The sequence below is a fragment of the Stomoxys calcitrans genome, chromosome 5 (genome assembly GCF_963082655.1).
Source record: "Stomoxys calcitrans chromosome 5, idStoCalc2.1, whole genome shotgun sequence".
In the NCBI taxonomy this organism is placed as follows: Eukaryota; Metazoa; Arthropoda; class Insecta; order Diptera; family Muscidae; genus Stomoxys; species Stomoxys calcitrans.
In genome coordinates, this window is record NC_081556.1 from 59,793,683 (window position 1) to 59,817,039 (window position 23,357).

Below are 23,357 nucleotides of genomic sequence, written 5' to 3' on the forward strand. Positions count from 1 at the left end.
ACAGACCGATCACCAACCAGCTAAAGGATAATCCATCGTAGCTATCTCTGGAAGTGTTTAAAATTTTTGGCGTAATATTGGGTTGCCCAAAAAGTAATTACGGATTTTTTAAAAGAAAGTAAATGCATTTTTCATAGAACTTAGAATGAACTTTAATCAAATATACTTTTTTTACACTTTTTTCTAAAGCAAGCTAAAAGTAACAGCTGATAACTGACAGAAGAAAGAATGCAATTACAGAGTCACAAGCTGTGAAAAAATTTGTCAACGCCGACTATATGAAAAATCCGCAATTACTTTTTTGGCAACCCAATAGATAGTACCTATTCTGAGATACAGATATTTTTTGAGGAGCGAAAAGGGGGTTACTTTCCAACTCCACAAAAAGGGTTAATTTCCAACACTCAACCAAAACAGCAAAAATACTTGCTAAAACAGCGGTTATTGTCTGCTGTATTAGCAAACATTTCGCTCAGCTAAATCAGCAAACAAAATCTGCTGTTTTAAGTACAAAAATCTGCTAAGAGAATGTTTTGTTGAATGTCGTTTTCAGCAAACTACAAACTTTTCAAGGGTAAGCCTGCTGCTTTGAAAATGCAGATTTACTGCTGTCATTTCAGATATACTGCTACAAAAGCAGCAAAATTAACTACTATTATTCAGCAGACAGTGTTTGCTATTTTCAGCAAACTTGTTTCTATGAGTGAAGGTTTACGCTCACTCCCAGACAGCTGGTTATACGTAGTGGACTGTCCCGATGGAGTCCTTCATCGACCAAGAGCTACCGTCTCAGTGTGCAACACACTGCTGCAACAACAAGAATGGGACGCTAACCTGATTTTAAAACGAGAAGTTCAATCCTTTCAAGAATTGTATTTAACTGAACCAATACAATCATCCGAACTTCGAATATTCCTTAAGTATTTCATTTCCGTCGCTATAATAGCGCGAATTTTTAATGCAAGATTCGTCTTAGTTCTACTCTGATGTTGACACGATACGCGTCAAAAGCCCCAATCTTTTTTTCACATTGTTTTTTATTGTTATTAAGTTACCGCAAATATGTCTATTTTTGGTACCGCAAAGACATTAAAAGGAACGGAAATTGAACAAAAACTATTGTTCATGTCAACCATATGGTGGTGTGACTGGAGCACAATTCCTAGCGACATGATAATAAGGCCCTAAGGAGCTTGTGGCAATAAATAAATTGTGCGATGCCAATATTCATTCGCTCGTTCGCACCACAATAGGACAAGCTAAATGCGCTTAAATGTTGGTGTTTAGTGTCTGTCTGTGCAACAATTGCCATAACAAATAGCATTAATGACAATTAATGGCAATTCTCTGCCAAACACTGTTCGATGTCTATAATTTGAGAAATATGTGTAGGCAGGGAGAAGGAATTTCGTATTCCTTCTGACAATGGAAAGTCAAAGAGATGTCATAAAATTGAATATTCAGAACAATACCTTATCTCGAAGAATTAGTTTATATGTAAGTCACTAGAAATATACTCATATATCCCAGTACCCCTGAAATTCGTAAGGGAGTTCCGAGTCTTGCCAGGTCGCCTGCTCTACAATTCCCTGTGCTATCTCTGTGGTTTGGCACCCGGAACAGGTGAATTTTAAACTGTTTAGCTTGCACATAGAAATCAGCGATTTTTAAAGAAGACCTTTGAATAAGGATATGCTTTCCGGAGTTTTATTGACTGTCTTAGTCATTCCAACACTTCTTTCATTGCAAGGTTCTCCGCTGGATACACAGTGTAGTAACCGAGTAATCTTTTCGTTACACTCAGTCTTAGTACTTCAGATTACGTTTGAAGGCCCATATGGTGGCCCAGGCTGAAACCATTTGTACCTAGGTGTACGTATTAGTGATGTTGTATCTCTACTCGGCTCTATCAGGTATAGTAATTTTAATTAAATAACGGCTCAGACAATGGGTAGTCTTCGTTACCAGGGATATCTGCATTACGAGGGATGTCACATTCGTGACCTTCGTCCTCCAGGTCTTTCTCGTAGAGTTAGCTTAGATGTCGCTGCAGGCTACGCTACACTGATAGAAAAATGACGTTACTTTGCCAAAACCGGCTGGTATTACCATCAATTTAATACCAGACGAAGAATGCTATTAAGAATTAACAAAAATGCAAAAATGTTATTCAGCATTGTATTTAAAATGGTGACGCCATTATAAAATATTTGTTTTAATTCAATAAAATCTTTTAATACGATTTGTGAACAAAAAACCATTTTCAAATACTAGAGAGAGGTAAAAATGGAAATAGAGAGATTTACATCAGTCAAAGACGGTTTATATCTTAGTAATTCCTCCCTTTCTTTAACAGCAAGGATCTACGCTTGACACATTCTATTCTTCAGAATACACCTCAGATCCCACATGGTTGTCTAGTCCAAACCATGCTTATAGAAGTCTACGTAGCTTTTGTAGCCAATGGTACTTTGTTGCAATCGGCTCTATCAGATAAATCCTGTACATCGGATTGTGTCGTCCTCAATGCGGCTTTGACACTCAAATAAGTCATCCTTTGGATCCTGCTGAGTATTGAAAAGGTGGATTTTTGGAGTGCCGTCTAGGAGATCACAATAGCATATACCATTATAGCTGTGCCAACTCAGTACACAGAAGCACCTAACTTTTGACAATGACTCTCTTGCAGGAGCATAGGGCAACACACAGTGGGATGGAAAAAAAATTGTGGAAATAAGTCTGCCATTTTTGAAATGATAAAGATATCTTCACGAAATTAAACATGTTTATAGCTGAGGTGCTAACAAGTTTACGCACTAAAAGGGCGCTAGAAGGCCCGCAGGCTCATTGGTGGGACTTCAAAGTTGGTAACCTAGAGCCTACAACATTTTGTTCGATTTTCAAAAAAACAGCTTTCGTGTGCGGATTTCTTTTAGTGTATAAGAAATTCTATTCACAATTTTTTCTTAAAAAACAAAAAATTAATACTGCCTGAATTTTGAAACAAAATTACCGAAAATGACCATTCCGGGCCTAATCTTGGATTTGCATTCCCGGGAATTTTGGAGGCTGAAATTCCCTGTAATTGGTTTAATTTTTCCCGGGAATACGAAAATGACAATGTGGTTGTTCTAACAAAGATTTTAAAATTTAAAATTTTGTATGCCCTCCACGATATATCGTTTGTACCACCTTGAAATATTGATCTGAGACCCAACAAAGTATATCTATTCTTTATTATCTTAACGTTCTAAGTCGTTTTAGCCATGTCCGTACGTCTGTTTGTCTGTCGAAAGCTCGCTAACTTCCCAAGTAGTAAGGCTAGGCGTTTGAAATTTTACCCAAATACTTCTTACTAGAGTAGGTGAGTTGGTATTGTGTTGCTGTTGTAACCACATTGGCATGTGAAGAGGCGATCCTCGTCAAGCTCGTTCCAGTCTATACGACCGATCGCCGTGGGAACATGATGGTCATTGGTTATATAAAGGCGCCAATAACTCGCCTTGTCATATCGAGCATCATAGGCACTCAGTACTTAAGCAACAGCCGGTGCCATTCAGCTCAGACTCTCTTCTCGATACCGCTGATTGTCCGTAACTGCAGTTGCACCTACTCCGTATGGAGCATTCCACTATCCGCAACCTGTGAACGCTCCCGGAAGTTCCCAGCTTCGTGATAACGAGGAACACCACACAGATTGGTGAGATTGAGATTGTGTAATGCTCATAGTCATCCCGTGTCGGGGGTTGGTATTGTAAATGTGCCATGTGTTGATATAGCTGTCATATAAACCGACCATCCGATTAGATTTTTTGAGCTTCCAATTTGACTTTCTGAGGCTCCCGAGGGTGAAATTATTACTCGATTTGTTTGAAATTTAGGTGTTTTTTTCTGTGACTTATAACAGCCATGACAAGCACGGAAAATAACTTGATATTACTTTACCTTACTTTAATTGGCTATGACAGAACATTTGTTCCACCAGCCGAACGTAGAATAGCGTTCCAAGCGCCTCGAAGAATTAGATTTTAGAATGAGCGCACCGCCTCCTCTGCTTTCACAAGTACCCATGCCTCAGAACCATAAAACAGCACGCGTAGTATCAGTGTCTTGTATAGTGTAATCTTCGTCCGTCGATAGGTGGCCTCGTTTCTAAACTGCTTACTTAGTCCAAAGTAGCATCCGTTTGCAGTATTATTCGTCGCTTAATCTCATAACTGATGTCATTCGTTTCGGTTACGGCGGTGCCGAGGTAGATAAAGTTGCTGACTATCCCAAAGTTGTGATTCCAAACATTCTCGATTGTCTATATCTGCTCGGTTGTACAAGGCGTTTTGGCAATTGAAACCATCAATTTCGTCTTATCTCCATTTACTTCCAAACCCATTTTGACTGACTCTCTTTCGATTCTTGCAAAGGCTGCAGTTACTACTTCCAGTGACCGACCTATGATGTTGATGTCGTCGGCATAAGCGAGTAGCACGTATTCTCTAGTGATTATTGTGCCATATCTATTCACATCTGCATCTCGTATAATCTTCTCTAGCTGGATATTAAAGAGAACACACGATAGGCTAGCTTCTTGTCGGAAACCTCGCTTGGTTGGAACGCGTTTCAGCAAGTGTCATCCTGCAGAATATTATTAATTTTGCAGGGATACCAAACTCAAACATGGCTTGAAATACCTTTGAACGTAAAGGAGTATCGAAGGCGGCTTTGTGGTCAACCAAGAGATGGTAGGTATTGATTTGTCCTTCTCGGGTCTTTTCCAAAGTTTAGCCTAGTGTGGATATCTGGTCTAGGGTGGCTTTACCAAGTCTAAAGCCGCATTGATAGGGCCCAATGATCTCATTGACTTTAGGTTTTAGTCTTTCACACAGTACGCTCGAGAGTATCTTGTATGCGATGGGGAGGAGACTTATTCCTCTGTAGTTGGCACATTCCGTCTTGTCTCCTTTCTTGTGTACGGGACATAGTATGCTGAGGTTCCAATCATCGGGTATGCGTTCCAGATAGCGCAGATAAGCTGATGCATACGCCTTATCAGCGTGTCGCCTCCGGTCTTAAGTAGTTCAGCGGGTAACCCGTCGGCTCCTGCTGCCTTGTTGTTCTTTAGTCGGGTTACTGCTACTTAGACCTCATTTTGACTGGGAGGTAAACATTATATACAATCATCAGGGATTGGTTCTGTGGTGTCCTCTTCGCCGCCAATGTCGGACAATAGCAGTTGGGTAAAATGTTCCTTCCATATCCTCATTATGTTATCTGTGTAAGTTACCAAGTTTCCTTCTTTGTCTCTGCAGGAGGATGTGCCTGCACCAAAGCCATCGGTTTGATGTTAAATTCTTTAGTATAATTTCCAGACTTCATTCTGACTCCTGCACATCTCAATTCCCTCACACTGACGTCTTTCCATTTCCCTTTTCTTTCTGCGGAATAGACGTTTCTCCTCTCTCCTTTTCTCCGGTTGCTACTGATTGCAGGATTGCTCTATTTGACGCATTCTGGGCTTCAGTAGCTTCTCGACAAACTTGGTCGTACCCTGGGTACGTACGGATTTCGCGGCATTTTATATGGAGTGGGCAAAGATTTGCCACTGCGCCATTATATCATCGGAACAAGGAGTGGTTTCATGAAGCAGTTGGGTCAGTCGAGTGGAGTATGCCGCTGCCATTTGTTGTGTTTGCAGCTTTTCAATGTCCAGCTTCCGTGCAGTGTCAGATCGTACTTTTCTCGCAATGTTCAAACGGGTGCGAACCTTTGCTTCAACGAGGTAATGATCCGAATCTATATTCGCTCCACGGATCGATCGTACATCTAACATGAAAGAATGCCTTCCATCTATCGCAACGTGATCAATTTGGTTTTCCGTGTTTTGATCGGGTGACAGCCATGTGGCTTTGTGAATATTTTTATGTTGAAATCTGGTGTTTTTTGCCGCGGCGAAATCTATCAGCCTCAACCCATTACTGGACGTTATCTCGTGGAGGCTAAACTTTCCGACTGTTGGACCAAAAATGTCTTCCTTCCCTATTTTCTCATTAAAATCTCCCAGAACGATTTTAATATCATGTGCGGGGCAGCGTCATATTCTCTCTCTAGGCGCTCGTAGAAAATATCCTTGGTCTGCTCGTCTTTGTCTTCCATCGGGGCATGGGCACAAATAAGGCTGATGTTGAAGAATTTGGCTTTTATGCTGATTGTGGCTAGCCTCTCATCCACCGGAGTAAAGCTGGAGATAAGGTGTTTCAGTCTCCGACTAACCACAAATCCGCAGCCAAATTCAGGCCTTGTGTTATGCCAGCTATGGTATAGTTCGTCACAGTTTGGTGTTGTATTGACGCCATTCCCAGTCCATCGCACCTCCTGTAAAGCGGTTATATCTGCCTTGTACTTCTCTAATACATCCGCCAGCGCATATACTGCACCTTCTCTATAAAAAGTGCGGACATTCCAGGTGCAGATCCACAAATCATGGTACTTTTCGTTTGCGTGGGTCGTCAACGTTGGGGGGTCCTTTTTTACTATTCCTTTGTTTCTCATAGTTTTCCGGGGCGGGTTACTGGCCCAACATGGGTTTTGTGGGATTGTACATGTATCCATGGTTGTGGCGAGCCGCTTACTCCAAGATCCAACGCCAGCCGCCCCTAACCTGGGAACAGACGCTGATGTTGGCCATTGGTTATTTGAAGCCGCCAATATTTAAGTAGTATTTAATTAAGAGCCAGTACCACCTGACTCCTCACTGAAACTCTCCTCTCGAAAATCGCTGACTGCCCGCGGCCCCATTTGCCGCTAATTTGCATAAAAATCGAGCATTGCACCATCCGTAACCTGTGGACGCGCCCGGTAGCTTTCAGCTAAGCTTCCCGTGGTAACGATGGACACCACACAAGTCGGAGCTCAAAGTTCCAGCCTGTGTGGTGCTCATAGTTATCCCGTGTCGGCCGGGCAATAACTTGATATAGCTATTTGGAAAAACTTTATAAATGCGATCCATGGGGGAGGTAATATAAGATATGGCCCGGCCCAACTTAGCACACATTACTATATAATACATACTAAATAAATAGTACCATGAACATTCCATTAAGGAATATGGGAAAATTTTATCATATCATTGAGTTCAGTCCGATTAAGGTTTTTTAAGCTCAATGATAAGGGACCTCCCTTTTTATGACGAGAGCGAACGGCGTGCCGCATACCGACAACACTTTGTAAAGCAGTTTTAATATAACATGGAGTCTTGAACCCATATAAGCTTCTTTTATTATCAGATTTTGCTGGAATTTTGAACGGTGAATTGTGGCGAGTATGGTCCAGATCGGACTTTACTTCTTTATGGCTGATATAAGTTCAGGATTTGAACGAAATGTTTTTTATATATACCAGAGGTGGTGGGTATCCAAAGCTCTGCCCGGCCGAACTTAATGCCTTCTTACTTGCTTTAAAATATTATAGCAAAATGCAAATATGCCCATGAACATTCCATAAGGAACAGGGGCAAACTTCTCACATATCAATGAGTGCTGTCCGCACCAAGTTTAATCTCAATGATAACGGGCTTAATTTTAATGGCCGAGTACGAACGGCTTGCGCAGAGCGACACCTCTATGGGGAGAAGCTTTTACATCTCAAAGAACCTCACAAATGTCGCCAGCATTAGGAGGAGATAGGTTAGTTTTAAGTGGCAGTCTGCCATTAGACTCATTTTGACATTTTCGTCCATTATGATACCACAGGAACAGAAGAAGGAAGATGCATTCTAGTTCCTACCGTTGAACCATCCAGATCGCTTTAAAAAGCCCAACAACTTGCGAATGTTCACATCCTCTAAATCATACAGGTTCTCAAAGAAATGAGAACCTAAAGTGGAATTCCTTCTAACTGATAGTGGAGGACACATACACAGAAGTCTCTTCTTCTTCGATGTCCTCACAGCTTCTGCAAAAGTCGTTGCTGGCAACCTTCAGTCTGTCAGCATGTTTTCCGATTAGACAGTGACCAATCATGACAAACACAATGAACATGACGTCTGTTCTAGCCAATGACAGTAAAGCGGTAGACCTCTTCAAATCTAGATTAGGCCACATAATTTTGGAGTGCTCACAGCCCCCTCTTTGCGACCATCTATCATTAATTGTCGTTCGGGCCTGGTCATGAAAACTTAGCTTACATGTCGCTAGATGCATATCCACAGATTCCAGTATCCGTGGAATGTATAGGGTAGTTCCTAGTTTCGCAAGCTCATCCGCTTTACAATTCCCTGGGATATCTCTTTGGCCCGGCACCCAGAACAGGTGAATTTTGAAATGTTCACCCATCTCGTTGAGAGATCTGCAACAATCGAGGGCTGTTTTTGTGTTCAGAAATTCGTTCTCCAGGGATGGCTGTCTGAGAAGAAATTTATGCCAATCGTAGTAATGACATTATATCATAGTCATTCCACCACTTGCTTAATTTCAAGGAAGTCAGCCAATAATGAGACTTGTTTATTTCTAGGCTGGCAGAGGAGGCAGAGGATTCGAATCCAGGCGTTCAGCTCAAAGGCGCCCATGCTAACCTCTGCGCTACGGTCGCCCTCTGCTATATTGTAGCAAATATTTATATTATAAAATATAAATTGTGGCAATATTGGTCAATAAATGTGCTTGCAGTTGCTCTTTAAGTGAAAATATGGCGATATACATATTTGGCAGCTATATCTAAATCTGAAACGATTTTTATGAAATTCACCAGAATCATAAGAAAATCTTTATTCTCACGATTTCTGTGAAATTCACTAGTAATGTCAAGAGTCATAAGAAAATTATTTCGGGTAAATTTAGAGAGAATCAGTTTACAAATCAGCACTTCACTGCAATATTTCTCAAAATCGGACGAACATATGTATGGGAGCTATACTCAAATCTGAACCGATTTCAACCAAACTTTATATGCATTGTAGAAGTCGTTGAGAAAAGCGTTGTACGAAATTTTGTGAAAATTGGTCAATAAGCGCTTGCTGTGGCTCTAGGAGTGAAAATCGGGGGATATATCTAAATATGAACCGATTTCTACGAAATTCACCAGTGATGACGAGACTTATAAAATAATTCCTCATGCAAAATTTCGTGAGGATCGGTTAACAAATAACGATATAATTTAAATTTTAGTCCAAATCGGACGAACATATATATGAGTGTTTTATCTTAATCTGGGCCGATTTCTATGAAATTCTCCAATAATGTCATGACTTATTTGAGAACCCCTCGCGTGAGAATCGGCTTACAATTTACGATATAATTGCTTATTAAGAACAAATTTGACGAACATATATATATAGAAGCTATATCCAAATCCGAACCGATTTTTATACCCTCCACCATAAGATGGGGGGTATACTAATTTCGTCATTCTGTTTGTAACTACTCGAAATATTCGTCTGAGACCCCATAAAGTATATATATTCTTGATCGTCGTGACATTTTATGTCGATCTAGCCATGTCCGTCCGTCTGTCCGTCCGTCCGTCCGTCCGTCCGTCCGTCCGTCCGTCCGTCCGTCCGTCCGTCCGTCCGTCCGTCCGTCCGTCTGTCTGTCGAAAGCACGCTAACTTCCGAAGGAGGCTAGCCGCTTGAAATTTTGCACAAATACTTCTTATTAGTGTAGGTCGGTTGGTATTGTAAATGGGCCATATCGGTCCATGTTTTGATATAGCTGCCATATAAACCGATCTTGGGTCTTGACTTCTTGAGCCTCTAGAGTGCGCAATTCTTATCCGATTGGGATAAAATTTTGCATGACGTGTTTTGTTATGGTATCCAACAACTGTGTCAAGTATAGTTTAAATCGGTTCATAACCTGATATAGCTGCCATATAAACCGATCTTGGGTCTTGACTTCTTGAGCCTCTAGAGGGCGCAATTCTTATCCGAATGGAATGGAATTTCGCACGACGTGTTTTGTTATGATACCCAACAACTATGCCAAGTATGGTTTAAATCGGTCCATAACCTGATATAGCTGCCATATAAACCGATCTGGGGTCTTGACTTCTTGAGCCTCTAGAGGGCACAATTCTTATCCGATTTGAATGAATTCTTGCACGAGGTATTTCGTTATGATATTCAACTACTGTGCCAAGTATGGTTGAAATCGGTCCATAACCTGATATAGCCGTCATATAAACAGATCTGGGGATTTGACTTCTTGAGCTTCTAGAGGGCGCAATTCTTATCCGATTTGGCTGAAATTTTGAGTGACGTATTTTATTTTTACTTTCAACAACTGTGTCAAATAAGGTTCAAATCGGTTCATAACCTGATATAGCTGCCATATAAACCGATCTGGGATCTTGACTTCTTGACCCCTAGAGGTCGCAATTATTATCCGATATGCCTGAAATTTTGTACGACGGATCCTCTCATGACCATCAACAAACGTGTTTATTATGGTGTGAATCGGTCTATAGCCCGATACAGATCCCATATAAATCGTTCTCTCTATTTTACTTCGTAAGCCCCAATGGGCGCAATTCTTATACGAATTGCCTGAAATTTTACACAGGTCTCCAACATATAATTTAATTGTGGTCCGAACCGGACCATATCTTGATATCGTTTTAATACCAGAGCAACTGTTTTCTTATATCCTTTTTTGCCTAAGAAGAGATGCCAGGAAAAGAACTCGACAAATGCGATCCATGGTGGAGGGTATATAAGATTCGGCCCGGCCGAACTTAGCACGCTTTTACTTGTTTTTTCTAATTTCAATAGGCTTCGTCTCTTGGCCCTAAAAAAGCTTATACCAAATTTGAAGACGATCGGATGAATATTGCGACCTTTACTTTGTACACAAATTAACATGAACAGACAGACAGGCAGACAGGCAGACGGACATAGAGACAGACAGACAGGCAGACGGAATTAGGAAAATCGAATCAGAAAGTGTTTCTGAGTCTATCGGTATACTTATCAATGGGTCTATGTCTCTTCCTTCTTTGTGTTACAAACAAATCTACCGACCTATAAAACCCTGTACCACAGAAGTGGTGTAGGGTATAACAAATATTTGCACTATTTGAAGTTATTTCCTTTTGGTTTGTTGCATACAGCCTTTTCCGAGTGATCTTAAAGTGTACAACAATTGCCTTTTTGACTTTTCGCAATGTTTCCATCTATCTTCCAGTTTGTTTAGGGTGGTTTAGAGAATCTACATAAGCCAAAGCACAACCGTCCCGGATTTGCTGTGACGGCGGATTAAATAACACCAATCTGCACAACAAATGGTACTAAATTGGCAATGCAGTTCAATTCGAATTTGAATGTAAACTAATTTTTTATTGATTTCACTGCAGTTTATTTCCAGTAGCAACAATAGACGCGACATTTTTCGGACATGTTCTTTGGGAGTTGCTCGTTTGTTGCTTTGGGACACGTCAAACGTCATACTTCAGGGACGAATAGAGTTGCCATTGTGGGTTATTTTCTTCATTGGGTATGAAAATGTTCTTTATTTGGTATGAAGAAACATGCCTATAGGCTATATTTTCAAAACTGGTCACCTCATACCTACAATGGAAGTAGCATATCCTTTAGTACTGATATTACAGGGTAAGAAAAGGTTAAAATTATTTGTAAAATTTATAAATAAAATTTGCAAAATTGTATGGGCATAGAAGTCAAATAAATTTTATTAATATTTGTGCAACCAATTTTATAAATATTTTGCCATTCACAATATTCACGGTTTAAAATCCTTTTTTGACGAGTCAAATTATCTACTTTGATTTCTAAAGGCACAAGTTAAAGAATATTTCAATCGAAGAGATAAACCGGATGCTACTTTTTGTTCCGCTACTTGTTTAGTTTCGATATCATATCATTGTTTTACATTTTTTGTTGATGCTATAGCGCCTATATAAAATTTTCAAAATATTAAATGTGTTAAAAAAAAGGTTTTTATTTTATATATAAAATTTTCAAAATATTAAATGTGTTAAAAAAAGGTTTTTATTTTATATCTATTTATAATCAGCACGCTGCCTTCCGGAGCAGTTTGGCCACTGTAAGATATTCACAAATGCCGCCAGTAAGTATTAGAGAAGGAGAATACAAGTTAAAAAATGTTTTTGATGTTCTCGCCAGGATTGGAACTCAGACGTTTATAGGAGCACATTTTAATTAATGCACCAGTGTTGCCATATTCATAAGCTCACAAAATTAAAAATAATTGTACGATTTCCTAATTATTTCCCACAGACCATCTCTGTGTGTCAATGTTTGGCTATTCAATCGAAGCCTTTATTTTTTAGCTGTTTGCATACAATTTCGATTCAATTTGAATTTTTGCTTTTGACTTGGTATTAGTAATAAAGTAAAACGCCAATAATTAGAAAAAATTAATATTACTTTAATATGACAATCAAAGCCAACTGAATCTAACATTATTTTCTTAATACTATGTCTACATTGACTCGTTTTGAAAAATATCTCAACTGTTCACACTAGTTAAGTTGTTTTGGAAATTGCATTTTTCACACTCCAACATAAATGATATAATGCATTATTAAGATATATTTTTTCTTGCTTTATCTGTAAAATTTTGTTTATTTTACATTATTATACCCTACACCACTACTGTGGTACAGGGTATTATAACTAAGTGTATTGTATTTGTTAGTAACACCCAGAAAAAAGAAAGATATACCCATTGGTAAGTGTACCGATCGACTCAAGATCACTTTCTGCTTCGATTTAGCTATGTCCGTCTGTCTGTCTGTCCATGTTAGTTAGTATACAAAGTACAAGTCGCAGTTTTCATCCGATCGTCTTAAAATTTGGTACAGGCATGTTTTTTCGGCCTAGAGACGAAGCCTATTGAAATTGAAAAAAATCGGTTCAGATTTTGATATAGCTCCCATATGTTCGTCCGATTTGCAGTAATAATGTAATAAAATGGTCATTTGTAAACCGAGTTTCTCGAAATTGGGCAGGAAGGATTTTCCTATAAATATCGACATTACCGGTGAATTTCTAGAAATCGCTTCAGATTTATATATTGGGTTGCCCAAAAAGTTCACTCCTAGAGCCCCTGCAAACGCATTTTTTGACCAACATTTTCCCCGCCGGCTACCACATTATTTGAGAAGTTTGTTCGAAATTGTTTCAGATTTAGATATAACACCCATATATATATGTTCGTCGATTTTGAGAAATATTGCAATAAAGTGCTCATTTGTTAACCGATTCTCTCGAAATTTGGCAGGAGGTATTGTTTTATGCCTCTCGATATTACTGGTGAATTTCATACAAATCAGAACGGATTTAAATGTAGCTGTCATATATGTACATCGCAAGATTTTCATTCCAAGAGCCACTACAAGCGCATTTTTCACCAATCTTGCCAAAATTTTGCACAACGGTTTCCCCGACGACTATCACATTATGTGAGAAGTTTGCTCGAAATCGGTTCAGAATTAGATAAAGCTCCCATATATATACATGTTCGTAATTTGCAATAATGTTGTTGTATTAATGTGAACCGTGGTTTTTACAGTTTGAACATATTTGCTCAAAATTTTATACGGATTGTTTAATAACCCATCCGAAAACATCCGCCGAAGACCATCAACATTGGTTCAGAATTGGCTATAGCTCCCACAATGTACTCATAAGGTAGATGTAGGGTATTATATAGTCGGCACCGCCCGACTTTTGCCCTTTCTTACTGTTTTTTTTTTTTTTTTTTTTTTTTTTTTGGAAAAAAATCGACTTTTATTTTTTGACTTATTCACCTTCTTTTAATGACTCGTTTTTGTCGCAAACAAGCCCTTATAAATTGTAAAGGAAAAACGAGTCGTTTACTCAAAACAGCTTTGGTCTGAGCATCGTATAAGATTGCAAAATTACTTGAATACAAAAACAAACAAATTTTCAAGGCTTACTTGTAAGAGAAAACCATTTCAAAATTAAGAGTGGCATTGTTTGAAACTAACAAAGAAAATTAAAACTTTAACATACTTTGTTAAAAATGAAATAAATTATTTGATGTAGAAATGATAATTGTGGAAACACCACACTTTGTAAAGATCCTGACTTTTTATTTAGTTTCAAAGGGAGCATTTAAAACAAAAAAAAAAAAAAAAACAAGTAAAAGCGTGCTAAGTTCGGCCGGGCCGAATCTTATATACCCTCCACCATGGATCGCATTTGTCGAGTTCTTTTCCTGGCATCTCTTCTTAGGCAAAAAAGGATATAAGAAAACAGTTGCTCTGGTATTAAAACGATATCAAGATATGGTCCGGTTCGGACCACAATTAAATTATATGTTGGAGACCTGTGTAAAATTTCAGGCAATTCGTATAAGAATTGCGCCCATTGGGGCTTACGAAGTAAAATAGAGAGAACGATTTATATGGGATCTGTATCGGGCTATAGACCGATTCACACCATAATAAACACGTTTGTTGATGGTCATGAGAGGATCCGTCGTACAAAATTTCAGGCATATCGGATAATAATTGCGACCTCTAGGGGTCAAGAAGTCAAGATCCCAGATCGGTTTATATGGCAGCTATATCAGGTTATGAACCGATTTGAACCTTATTTGACACAGTTGTTGAAAGTAAAAATAAAATACGTCACTCAAAATTTCAGCCAAATCGGATAAGAATTGCGCCCTCTAGAAGCTCAAGAAGTCAAATCCCCAGATCTGTTTATATGACGGCTATATCAGGTTATGGACCGATTTCAACCATACTTGGCACAGTAGTTGAATATCATAACGAAATACCTCGTGCAAGAATTCATTCAAATCGGATAAGAATTGTGCCCTCTAGAGGCTCAAGAAGTCAAGACCCCAGATCGGTTTATATGGCAGCTATATCAGGTTATGGACCGATTTGAAGCATACTTGGCATAGTTGTTGGGTATCATAACAAAACACGTCGTGCGAAATTCCATTCCATTCGGATAAGAATTGCGCCCTCTAGAGGCTCAAGAAGTCAAGACCCAAGATCGGTTTATATGGCAGCTATATCAGGTTATGAACCGATTTAAACTATACTTGGCACAGTTGTTGGATACCATAACAAAACACGTCATGCAAAATTTCATCCCAATCGGATAAGAATTGCGCACTCTAGAGGCTCAAGAAGTCAAGACCCAAGATCGGTTTATATGGCAGCTATATCAAAACATGGACCGATATGGCCCATTTACAATACCAACCGACCTACACTAATAAGAAGTATTTGTGCAAAATTTCAAGCGGCTAGCTTTACTCCTTCGGAAGTTAGCGTGCTTTCGACAGACGGACGGACGGACGGACAGACGGACAGACGGACAGACGGACAGACGGACGGACATGGCTAGATCGACATAAAATGTCACGACGATCAAGAATATATATACTTTATGGGGTCTCAGACGAATATTTCGAGTAGTTACAAACAGAATGACGAAATTAGTATACCCCCCATCTTATGGTGGAGGGTATAAAAATCAAGACTATATCTGCTAAGGTTAAGTTTTGATGAATTCTGTCTGAAGTGCTGATCTTGCGACGAAACCGCAAACCTGATCACACACTGGCATGAAAATGAAGAAAAATTTCGAGGCCCTATTATTGCGCCCTCAGGGTTGGCCATTCAAAAATATTACCAATTCAAACCAACAAAGATAAATCATTGAAAAAAGAACATAAGAACTTCAAAATATTAAAAACATTGCCAAGCCCAGGTTGGCCGAATCTTTTGGAACTCCAACATGGTTTGCATTTGTGAAATTACTCGTTTTTATACCCTCCACCATCTGATGGGGGTATACTAATTTCGTCATTCTGTTTATAACACCTCGAAATATGCGTCTGAGACCCCATCGTCATGTCATTTTAAAGCACGCTAACCTTCGAAGGAGTAAAGCACAAATACTTTTTATTAGTGTAGGTCGGTTGGGATTGTTAATGGGCCAAATCAGTCCATGTTTTGATAAAACTGCCATATAAACCGATCTTGGGTCTTGACTTCTTGACCCTCTAGAGGGCGCAATTCTTATCCGATTGGAATGCAATTTTGCACGACGTGTTTCGCTATGACTTCCAACAACTGCGCTTAGTATGGCGCAAATCGGTACATAACCTGAAATAGCTGCCATATAAACCGATCTTGGGTCTTGACTTCTTGAGCTTCTAGAGGGCGCAATTCTTTGGTCTGAATCGATCAATAGCTTGATGTAGCTCCCACATAAACCTATATCCCGATTTTGCTTCTTGAGCCTCTAGAGTGCGCAATTCTTATCCAAATGAACTGAAATATTACACAATGACCTCTACAATGTTCAGCATTCAATTATAAACCGAATCGGACTATAACTTCATATAGCTCCAATAGCATAACAGTTCTTATTCAATATTTTTTGTTTGCAGTGTTACCTATATTCCAGAGACTTTTTTAAGAGTGTATGCTCAGATAAGATAAAATAAAAAATAATAAAGTTCCACCCCATTCAGATATCAAAGAATGAGATAGTGCATTTTTAACGGAGGCCCAAACACTGCATTTGGTGAAATTTTAACGAAAGTCGGTAAGTCTTTGTTGAGTCTTTACGGAATTAACAATCACAACTTAATTTTTATAAATATCTGCTTTAAGAAGTACGAAACCAAAAAACACCTTACAATGTGGCAACACTTAAGACGTAGAATTTGGAGAATTACATTACTTGACATATTGACACATACATATAGAGAACTTTCACATAACTCATTAGGGTGATGACTTTTGGATTTTTTTTTTCTCAAGAATTATTTCCTGTTGCACGAATGAATGAACTTTTACCTATTAATGACTAAAATTACGTCTATTCTGTTTAAATATTGGAAATTATATTTTTGTGAAATTTTTTATTTTTTATATCCACCACCATAGGATGGGGGTATACCAATCTAGTCATTCTGTTTATAACAGGTCGAAATATTGAACTAGGACCCCATAAAGTATATATGTTCTTCATCGACTCTACATCCTGTGTCAATCTAGCTATGTCCGTCCGTCCGTCGGTCTGTCAAAATCACGACAGTGGTCGAACGCGTAAAGCTAGCAACTTGAAATTTTGCAAAGATACCTAATATTGATGTATGTCATTAGGGATTGAAAATGGGCCATATCGGTTTAGATTTGGATACAGATCCCATATTAACCGATCTCCAGATTTGACTTCTTGAGCCCGTGGAAGCCGCAATTTTTGTCCGGTTTGTTCTGTTAAGACTTCCAACAACTCTGCCTAGTGCGGTCCAAATCGGTTTATAGCCAGATATAGCTACCAATTAAACCGGTCTCTCGATTATCCTTGTTCAGTTCCGAGAGCTTTAATTTTTGCTGGATTGACAGAAGTTTGGTGTGTAGAATAAAATTATGGACTTCAACTAAATTTATTTTGTATAAATTTTTAGCAGAATCCGTGGTGGTGGGTTTCCAAATTTCGGCCCGGCTGAACTTAGCACGCTTTTACTTGTTTCTTTTTTCAATCATATGAATTCAAAATGGAAAAAAGTTTTATAAGCATAACAAAAAGCTATATAACCTGAATGGAATATACAGTGGTAGTAATATAATAAGAGACTGCGTTTTTAATTTTGAAAAATATATATTTTATCGAAATTATTATAAAAACATAATTCCACTTTTGTAATCCCATAAGTTATGACCAGGAAAATGTGTATTTAAAAAAATTTGGTGAAAAAGTTGTTGAGTTTATCAAAAGTTAAGGATATATTTCATCTAATTTTTGCTTGGACAGCTAATTCGGGACACTTAATGTTTTCATGTGTTAAGTTAAAAGGGGTATGATTTGTGTAGGTTAGGTAAGGTTGAAAAGAGGTTGCAGATATTAATCCGCCCCATGCCACTATGGACATACACCTAAGCCAGTAATCAGCTTGTTGTGCGCTCTTAAAACAATAAAGAAACCTCTAAAATGAAAAATTTAAGTTAGGAATTCCGTGCTACTTACAAAATCCTTAATTGTTTTCAGTACCACTCCCCTAAGTTGGTTCATGTCTGGTGTTGTGTCTCCACCTAAATGCCGGTATCTGTTAGACGCGAAAGCTGAGCAATGATAAAGGAAATGCTCCAACTTCTCATCATCTTCCCCGCATGCCCGACACATGCTATCACTTGCCGCACCGATTTTACATAAGTGAGCTCGTAGTCCTATGTGTCCCGTTGTCTTACCAATAGCTATACTGACCTCCTTCTTGCTTCCTTTCAGTAATAGCCTCGTCTTCTCGTGATCTGGACCACCCTATAAGTTTTCGCCGTCCTACCGACTGTTTCGCTGTTCCACAATGTTGCATGCGCATTCGTCGCCCACTCCCTTAACACGGACTGCGTCGACCCGAAAGGCTTCGGGTTAACTAAGTTTATTAACGGCAGTCCTCTGGCCTTCACCGCCAAATCGTTATGGCCCGGCACCCAAACGATGCTAATTTTGCCATCCTCAGAGAGGCGTTAATCTCCTTCTTACATTGCACGTCTGTTCGTGACCTTACCGTTCTGGTTGTTATTGCCCTTATGGCAATTTTCCTGTCGGGAAAGAAATTCACACCACACCACTTCAAGCATTCCGAGATCGCCCGGATCTCCGTCTGCAGGACTGTATTATGGTCAGGCAGTCAAAAACAGATCTCAGTCCCTGGTTCTCTATGTAAACCCCCATGCCCACTCTGTCCTCTAGCTTTGATCCATCCGTGTAACATGATCTTCCAGATGGCAATACTAGGGTTCCGTCAATCCAAGACTGTGCCAATGGCAGCAGTGCGTCGCACTCGACTTCAAGGTTCATTTCAGGTATCCGATCGGAAACCTCTCCACTTCCTTCCTGGTTTCCTATCGTCGCCTCGATTATACCGCGATGGTATGCGCTGCTCCCATCCTCAATCAATTCTCCCATCACCTTAAGTCTCATACAGGCAGCGGCTGCCTCACACTTAATCTGTATGTCAATGGGTCGGATAGTGCTCCAGTGACCTAGTGGACGTGGTCATTATCGCTCCTCCTATGCAAAGACAACATGTTCTCTGATCCTGTTGTATGGTCCTTATGTTGCACTTTTTCTCCATAGTAGTCCACCAAACTACTGAGGCGTAAGTAAGTATTGGTCTAATCACGCTCCCGTAGAGCCAGTGGACTATCCTCGGATTCAGGTCCCATTTCGAGCCTACGGCCAGTCTAAATAGTTCCCAACATCTGTGAGCCTTCTAGTTATGCTCCTGAATTTGGCACTTCTAATTCAGTTTCCTGTCCAATATCACACCTAAGTATTTGACCTTGTCAGATATCGATATCGTCTTGTTGAGGAAGGCTTTAAATTGGTCCACCTTCGTCTTCCTCGTGAACAGGCATATTTCAGTCTTCTCTGGGTTAACATTGAGAGCTCTGGGTCTAGCCCAGTCATATGCCATATGCTAGATCCCTTCGGCCCTTCTGCATAGCTCGTTCGGATCCTTATCCCTTAGAAGTATTATAACATCGTCTGCATAGCAGACGGGTTCAAATACCTCCTCAGACAGCATCCGTAATAGGTTGTTTATGGTGGTCACCCATAGGAGTGGCGATAAAATTCCCCCCTGTGGCGTGCCTTGTGCCACTTTCTCCCTTACATTTATGCCATGGAACACACAATTTATCCACCTGTTCCTTAGTATATGGTTTATCCAGGCTCTAAGGGCCGGGTCCACTGGTCTACGGATTGGATCAATGTTCCGAGAGTTTTTTAATGGGTTTGAATACGGTGATCTGAGAGGATAAGACCAATAAAAAAAAAAAACAAGTAAAAGCGTGCCGGGCCGAATCTTATATACCCTCCACCATGGATCGAATTTGTCGAGTTCTTTTCCCGGCATCTCTTCTTAGGCAAAAAAGGATATAAGAAAAGAGTTACTCTGCTATAAGAGCGATATCAAGATATGGTCCGGTTCGGACCACAATTAAATTATATGTTGGAGACTCGTGTAAATTCGAAAAAGATTTGCGCCCTTTGGGGGTTCAAGAAGTCAAATAGAGAGATCAATTTATATGGGAGCTGTATCGGACTATAGACGGTCATTAGAGGATCTGTCGTACAAAATTTCAGGCAAATCGGATAATAATTGCGACCTCTAGAGGCTGAAGAAGTCAAGATCCCAGATTGGTTTATATGGCAGCTATATCAGGTTATGAACCGAGTTGAACCTTATTTGACACAGTTGTTGAAAGTCATAATAAAAGACGTCATGCAAAATTTCAGCCAAATCAATAGAAATTGCGCCCTCTAGAAGCTCAAGAAGTCAAGTCCCCAGATCTGTTTATATGACAGCTATATCAGGTTATGAACCGACTTGAACAATACTTAGCACAGTTGTTGGATATCATAACAAAATACTTCGTGCAAAAATTTCATTCAAATCGGATAAGAATTGCGCCCTTTAGACGCTCAAGAAGTTAAGTCCCCAGATCTGTCTATATGACAGCTATATCAAGTAATATCATAACAAAACACGTCGTGCAAAATTTCATTCCAATCGGATAATAATTGCGACCTCTACAGGCTCAAGAAGTCAAGATCCCAGATTGGGTTATATGGCAGCTATATCAGGTTATGAATCGATTTGGACCATACTTGGCACAGTTATTGAAAGTCATAGCGAAACGCGTCGTGAAAAATGTCATTCCAATCTAATAAGAATTGCGCCCTCTAGAGGCTCAAGAAGTCAAAACCTATGATAGGTTTATATGGCAGCTATATAAAAACATGGACCGATATGCCCCATTTACAATCCCAACCGACCTACACTAATAAGAAGTATTTGTGCAAAGTTTCAAATTAATATACCCCCATAGTATGGTGGAGGGTATAAAAACAGTGGTTAACGCCCCTGGAAGCATGTTTTGGAGCATTATCGTTCATAATTAAGGTTCAAATTGGTATTTTGTGAACCACAATTGCTTTCATTGCATTTCCTTTACAATTCTACGGAAATGGAGATTCATTGTTTGAGTATTCTTACGGAACATGATATGCTGTGTTTCCTAAAAGTAAAAAAAAACTGAAAGATCTAACGGAAAATGTAATGAAACAATCTCAAAGCTGTCATTCCGCTGAACAGCAACGGAGCGCCATCAGCTTTCCGCTGAGGACATTGAAATTTCAACTCCAAGACAGACAGGAATCGACTAGGATATCAAAAATAAATCTACTCTATGATTACTTGGTAAGCACGGAGAAGTGGTGCATGCAAACTCCATGAGAGTTGACGACAAACTCCATGTTAGATGAGTTCATCCTGTGGGCATCAAATGAGATTATTGTTGCCGATTCAACAAGCGTGAATACCGGCAAAAACACAGGCGTTGTAGTTCGACTGCATCTAATGTTCGATGAGAAAGGTTATCCCACACCCAACTTCATCAGTTGCCAGCACTATGTGATGCATCGCGTTCTTCGTGTGGTCATGGACGATTAGCTCCATGGGTGGACAAAATCACCAAACATAAAGTACCTTTTTGGGCAGGATTTGAAGAGCAACTATGATTAATAGAAAGCAGCGTTCAGCGATAGTTGAACTGAGAATAAGGAAACGGGGGCTGGGAGGAGTGAGATCCCTTTTTTAAAGTTTAAGCAGATTCCAAATATCTGCTATACACGCTGTAACTCTCGTACCATTCTAGTTTTTCCTGCGTTTATTCTGGACAAAGACAACCTCCCACTATGGTTCATACTCTATAACGACAACAAATATTTAACTTCCTATTGTGTTTGATGATACTATGCGATTACATATTCATATGTAGCTCTTTAGCTTTTGTTCAATTATGTTACTTAGTTGACTTGACTTGACACAAAATTTCCCAAAATGTTGAAATACAAATTTTTTAAATCATTTTGTGCATGAGGGTCTTTTTATCGAATCACTTAAATATACTGTAACGAAAACCTATTTGGAAATTGGATGTTGATTCCCCCATAATTCGATGTCGCATAATTTATTTTTTTAAAATCTTTCTCTCACTCACCCCCACCAAAAAAAAAATATTCCAACAAGAGTAAAGCAAAGACAAATTAAACCCAAAATGCTGACTCTCAGAGTACGAGACAAATGTTGGAGACATGGAGATCTCTCCACAAAAAAAAAAAAAACAACAACCTCAATAAGAGCAACAGGCGATCAAATAGAATGATAAAGTGAAACGGAGAAAAAAAATAAGTGAAAGAATGATTTGTCTACTGGCTCCGCACAAAATGTAACAACAACTCCAAGGCTCGAAATTGGGGAAAAGATGTACATAAATTTTTGTACATAACAGAAAACAAAATGGCAAAGAGAATAATTTCTTTTGATGTTGAATCATGAAGTGCTTGATGGCATTTTTTCTGAGGACAGTCTTGGTGTAACAATTGTTGTGATAACATTAGACAGAAACGCAGTTAAGTAGACTTCCAGCTAGCGTTCTAAGTGGTCTACCTGTGTTATTTTGTTTTTTCTCCCCAGAATTAGTTTCTTTGGTTGTGCACTTTATTGGAGCTGTTGCGTTTTATTGGAGCGGTTGCGTTTTATTGGAGCTGCCTTCAGTAAATGGGTTACCTCCTGACCCGCGTAGCCAACACCACCACCAAACCCTCACCGCCTCATACTTGTGTTTGCGTTCTGTTGGAGCTGCCTATAGTTAACGAGTTACCTCTTGCCCCGCGTAGCCAACACCACCACCAAACAAACCCTCACCGCCACAGACTTGTGTTTGCGTTGGAGCTGCCTGCAGTTAACGAGTTATCTCCTGCCCCGCGTAGCCAATACCACCACCAAACCCTCACCGACTCAAACTTGTGTTTGCTTTCTGTTGGAGCTGCATGCAAACTACCTTTTTATCTTCGCTTAAAATTTAGCTGCCTGTTCTTCTGCCCAATTCTCTGCCACTAATTTGCCGTTTGTTATACCTGCAAAATGAATAAGACTCTGCAGGATGACACTTGCTGATACGCGTTCCTCAGTAAGAATAGGAAAGAATCTCTCCGAACCATTTAATACCAAACGAGGTTTCAGGCAAATAGACAGTCTATCACGTGATCTTTTTAATATCCTGCTGGAGAAGATTATACGAGATGCAGATGTGAATAGATATGGCACACTAATCACAAGAGAACACATGCTACTCGCCTGTGACGACGACATCGATATCATAGATCGGTCACTGGCTGCAGTTACTACACTGCAGCCTTTGAAAGAATCGAAAGAGAGTCAGTGAATATGGGTCTAGCAGTAAATGGAGATAAGACGAAATGGATAGTTTCAACTCCCAAAAAGCCTTGCACAACCGAGCAGATAAAGAAAATGGAGAAAGTT